The sequence below is a fragment of the Bos grunniens genome, chromosome 10 (genome assembly GCF_055505025.1).
Source record: "Bos grunniens cultivar Pamir isolate PY7600 chromosome 10, Bosgru_T2T1.0, whole genome shotgun sequence".
Classification (NCBI taxonomy): domain Eukaryota; kingdom Metazoa; phylum Chordata; class Mammalia; order Artiodactyla; family Bovidae; genus Bos; species Bos grunniens.
Genome location: NC_141174.1, coordinates 51848626 through 51854295, shown reverse-complemented (window position 1 = coordinate 51854295; position 5670 = coordinate 51848626). Strand labels below are relative to the sequence as shown.

At 42.1% G+C, this 5670-nt stretch overlaps 1 pseudogene across 1 annotated transcript; it reads left to right on the top strand.

Annotated features, from left to right (window-relative positions):
- The first annotated feature begins 1588 nt into the window (after positions 1-1588).
- LOC147364524 (iron-sulfur cluster assembly enzyme ISCU pseudogene) lies at positions 1589-2582 on the top strand (annotated as a pseudogene). The gene has a single exon (XR_015134620.1). The product of XR_015134620.1 is annotated as an iron-sulfur cluster assembly enzyme ISCU pseudogene (transcript).
- Positions 2583-5670: the final 3088 nt, after the last annotated feature.

Sequence of the window (5670 nt, the reverse complement as noted above, 5' to 3'; positions counted from 1 at the left end):
CTATTAATTTATTTAACTCCCTACCTTCAAAGGTAGGTATTACTACTCCTACTATTCCTAATGTAAACATTAGGAAATTAGGGTACAGATGCCTCAACTTATTCAAGGTTGCCGTACTGGCGAACGATGTAACTAGGTTACATCGGGCTGGTACATAGGGCTGGTGCTTGGGGCACAGGTGTAGGAAAAGTGCTGACTATGTGCTAGGTTGGAGAAGGCTTGGCACCCCACTCCAGCACTCTTGCCTGGAAAATCCCATGGACAGAGGAGCCTGGTGGGCCGCAGTCCATAGGGTCGCTAAGAGTCGGACACGACTGAACGACTTCCCTTTCACTTTTCACTTTCGTGCATTGGAGAAGGAAATGGCAACCCACTCCAGTGTTTTTGCCTGAAGAATGCCAGGGACGGGAGAGCCTCGTGGGCTGCCGTCTATGGGGTCACACAGAGTCGGACATGACTGAAGCGACTTAGCTTAGCATGTGCTAGGTAGTGGGATAGGATTCAGAACAATACAGATCCAGGCTTTGTTTTCATGGAGTTTACAGCCTAGTGAGTCATAGACATTGGAGGTAGTAAAAAATAGTCATGCACATGAAGAATGAGAAAATATGAAAGCCAAAGATAAAATCCTGAGGAACATCAATATAATATCTAAAGGATAAAGAGAAGAAGAAACCCTAGGGAAGATATGCAGAAAAGTGAAAGGGAAAGTGTTAGTTGCTCATTTGTGTCCAACTCTTTGCAACCTCATGGACTGTAGCCCACAAGGCTCCTCTGTTCATGGAATTCTCCAGGAAAGAGTACTGGAGTTGGTAGCCATTCCCTTTTCTGGATAGCCATTCTTTTCTCCAAGGGATCTTCCTGACCCAGGGATCAAACCTGGGTCTCCTGCATTGCAGGCAGATTCTTTACTGTCTGAGCCACCAGGGAAGCCAAGAGATGCAGAAGTCACAGTTAAAAGTAAGGAGGAAAATCAGGGGTGAGCACGGCCTTGGGAAACATTGGAAGGGGGAATTTTGAGGAGAGAATGTTAATTGACCAAAAAGCCTAGTTAGATGAGTTAAAGTGTGTAGTGGCATTGGTAACTAACAGATCTTTGATGGCCCCAGCAAGGGTAGCTTCCTGGGGCTGATGGGGATGGAAGCAAACTGTAGTGGATTGAGGTGAGATTTGAAAGCAGGACCAGAAGTGAGAGAGACTGGAGTGAGATGGGTTAAAAGTCCAGTAAGCAAGAGAAAATGTGTGAATTGGAGTGACAATAGTAGGTAGGGAAGGATTTAAGGTACAAGAAAAACATTTTTAGGGACGAATTAATAGTTGAATTAATAGAATTAATAGCCTGGTGGGCTGCCGTCTATGGGGTCACACAGAGTCGGACACAACCGAAGCGACTTAGCAGCAGCAATAGATGGTGACTGGTTATGAGTAGACAAGGGAAGAAGAGTCAGATAATTTCATTCCCCATCCCAGGTTACTGAGAGTGTTGGTGCCATTATCAGAGATAAGTTAAACATACTTAGTTTGTCATGACAGTGAGACATGCAGCATGCATGTCTTTAGTTGGAGTTGGAAAATTTTAAATGTAATTGTTGGGCAAGCCCGCAAGATGGCGGCGGCTGGAGCGGGCCGTCTGAGGCGGGCGGCGTCGGCCCTGTTGCTCCGGGCCCCGCGCCTGCCCGCCCGGGAGTTCTCAGCTCCCGCTCGGCTCTGTCACAAAAAGGTTGTTGATAACTATGAAAATCCCCGAAACGTGGGGTCCCTTGACAAGACATCTAAAAATGTTGGGACTGGATTGGTGGGGGCTCCAGCGTGTGGTGGTGTCATGAAATTACAGATTCAAGTGGATGAAAAGGGGAAGATCGTGGACGCCAGGTTTAAAACATTTGGCTGTGGTTCTGCCAACGCCTCCAGCTCGTTAGCCACCGAATGGGTAAAGGGGAAGACGGTGGAGGAAGCCTTGACCATCAAAAACACAGACATCGCCAAGGAGCTGTGCCTCCCGCCTGTGAAACTGCACTGCTCCATGCTGGCTGAAGACGCCATCAAGGCCGCCCTGGCTGATTACAAACTGAAACAAGAACCCAAAACAGGAGAGGCCGAGAAGAAATGAGCGCCTGGTGATGGATGCCTCAAAGGGCCCACAGGCCGCCAGCGCCCCCACCCACGCAGTCACATGGGTGTTCAGAAGCCCTCGCACTACAATAAAAGCGCTCTGAGATCACACAACCTTTGCTGCTCACGTTGCGAATCTAACTCAAGCAAAATACACAGCCTAGTTGTTCTGAACCCTGGGGTTTCCTGCAGCTCACTTTCATCGCCTTAACCTCGTGTGTGTCTATACCTCGCGTGTGTCTATTTCGATTTATGTGTATGACCCCAAAACTGAAATTAGTAGCGAAGTCTCAGGTTTGGGTAGTCGTGAAGTGCACAATATCTAATTCTACCTGAATCTTTTGGGGGAAGATTACCAATAGAAAGCCTTGGTAAGATTATTTGGTAGGACCAAATAAAGTACACGTATTGTACATAAAACAGATTTTGCATCTATATAATAAAGCAATGTTGTAAGACGGAAAAAAAAATGTAATTGTTGAAATGTTTGCTAGGATTGGCTTTAAGTTGTGCAAGCAGCATTTTCCGGCGGTATTACTTATGTAATATACTGTGTACAGCCATGTACTTCCTAGCTGAATTCCTCGTTATTAAAATTTGGGATAACTTTCATTTATACTGATAGTATCAAAGCTGGATGTTGTCATTAAGGAAATAATACTGTTAATCACTGCTTTTGAATGGAAGAACCATGATACTTATTTTTATTTAAACACTTACGTAGTAATAGCCAGACACTATTATAATCACTTTACAAATGTTAAATAATTTAAACTTAATCATTCTCATAAAAAAAAAGAAAAGTTGAGGTTAGAAAAGGTAGTAAGTTAAATGTCAAATAAAACAGTGGTTCAAACTTGTAACATTGAATCCCTTTCATTATGATACTGATCAATTTGTTTTTAAGTGAAAAGAAATACAATCTTAAACATAATTCTTGATGATCACCTTGATAATACAAAACGTATTTTTACCCAGTTGAAATTAAAAAGAAAACACCATTTACCTCTACCACTGAAATTAACTATAAAAGTTGCTGCACAACTAAACATGCCACAAGATAGTATAACAGCTAAAAAAATCAAAACATTTGCAGACAGCACCACCAGAAGAAAATACAAGCACAGGTATATGCAATGTAATATTTCCATGTAACTCATCTTTCCTAAGATTGGATCTTTTAAGAAAAAGAAAAAAAAATCATGAGATTCTGCCATTCTTCCAGACATCTCATTGTAAATGGGCACTATTGATGATATTAGAACTTCTGACCGTATTTTTGAGCTTATTGATGTTGGAGCAAAACTAGAGTAATTCATTTTTCAAAATGAGAATTAAAAAAGCATGTGGTAATAAGTCGAAAAAACCTACAGTAAAAAGTAGGAATTCCAAATTATTATTAGTATTAATATCTGTCTTTTCTAATTCAGCCTACTGAAGCAGGATGCGAAAGATGAGGACTAATTTGTTGCTTAATCCATAGTCCTGTCTGACTCTTTGTGACCCCACAGACAACAGGCTCCTCTGTCCAAGGATTTCTCAGGCAAGTGGGTTGCCATTTCTTCCTCTAGGGGATCTTCCTGACCCAGGATTGAACCCATGTCTCCTGCTTGGCAGGATTCTTTACCACTGAGTCATCCAGGAAGCCTGAAGACTTCAGTTCAGTTCAGATGCTGAGTCATGTCCGATTCTTTGCGACCCCATGGACTGCAGCACGCCAGCATGCTGCTGATGCCATGATGCCATCTAACCATCTTATCCTCTGTCACCCCTTCTCCTTCCGCCTTCAATCTTTCCCAGCATCAGGTGGCCAAAGTATTGGAGTTTCAGCTTCAGCATCAGTCCTTCCAATGAACATTCAGGACTGATTTCCTTTATGAATGAGTGGCTTGATCTCCTTGCAGTCCAAGGGTCTCTCAAGAGTCTTCTCCAACACCACAGTTCAAAAGCATCAATTCTTCAGTGCTCAGCTTTTTTTATAGTCCAACTCTCCAAATATGACTACTGGAAAAACCATAGCTTTGGCTACACAGACCTTTGTTAGCAAAGTAATGTCTCTGCTTTTCAATATGCTGTCTAGGTTGGTCATAATTTTTCTTCCAAGGAGCAAGGGTCTTTTAATTTCATGGTTGCAGTCACCATCTGCAGTGATTTTGGAGGCCCCCCAAAATAAAATCTCTCCCTGTTTCCATTGTTTCCCCATCTATTTGCCATAAAGTGATGGGACCAGATGCCATGATCTTAGTTTTCTGAATGTTGAGTTTTAAGCCAACTTTTTCACTCTCCTCTTTCACTTTCATCAAGAGGCTTTTTAGTTCTTCTTCACTTTCTACCCTAAGGGTGGGGTCATCTGCATATCTGAGGTGATTGATATTTCTCCCGGAAATCTTGATTCCAGCTTGTGCTTAATCCAGCCCGGCATTTCACATGATGTACTTTCCATATAAGTTAAATTAGCCGGATGACAATATACAGCCTTGACCTACTCCTTTCTCAATTTGCAACCAGTCTGTTGTTCCATGTCCAGTTCTAACTGTTGCCTCTTGACCTGCATACAGATTTCTCAAGAGGCAGGTCAGGTGGTCTGGTATTCCCATATCATTCAGAATTTTCCAGTTTGTGGTGCTCTACACAGTCAAAGGTTTTGGTGCAGTCAATAAAGCAGAAGTAGATATTTTCCTGGAACTCTCTTACTTTTTCTATGATCCAATAGATTTTGGCAATTTGATCTCTGGTTCCTCTGCCTTTTCTAAATCCAGCTTGAATATCTGGAAGTTCACGGTTCACGTACTGTTGAAACCTGGCTTGGAGAATTTTGAGCATTACTTTGCTAGCGTGTGAGATGAGTGCAACTGTGTGGTAGTTTGAGCATTCTTTGGCATTGCCTTTCTTTGGGATTGGAATGAAAACTGACCTTTTCCAGTCTTGTGGCCACTGCTGAGTTTTCCAAATTTGCTGGCATATTGAGTGCAGCACTTTTGGAGCATCATCTTTTAAGATTTGAAATAGCTCAACTGGAATTCCATCACCTCCACATGCTTTGTTTGTAGTGATGCTTCCTAAGGCCCATTTGATTACGCATTCCAGGCTGGCTATAGGTGAGTGATCACACCATCGTGATTATCTGGGTTATGAAGATCTTTTTTGTATAGTTCTTCTGTGTATTCTCACCACCTTTTCCTAATATCTTCTGCTTTTGTTAGGTCCAAACCATTTCTGTCCTTTATTGAGCCCATCTTTGCATGAAATGTTCCCTTGGTGTCTCTAACTTTCTTGAAGAGATCTCTAGTCTTTCCCATTTTATTGTTTTCCTGTTATTTCTTTGCATTGATAACTGAGGAAGGCTTTCTTATCTCTCCTTGCTATTCTTTGGAACTCTGCATTCAAATGGATATATCTTCGGATAACCAACATACCACATGTAAACTGTATGCATGTTTTTCATGTAATAACACATGATTTGATACACTTAAGTACTGCAAAATGATTACCAGTATTAGATTCCCAGCACTTATTCATCTTATAACTGAAGTTCGTACCCTTTGACCAATATCTCCA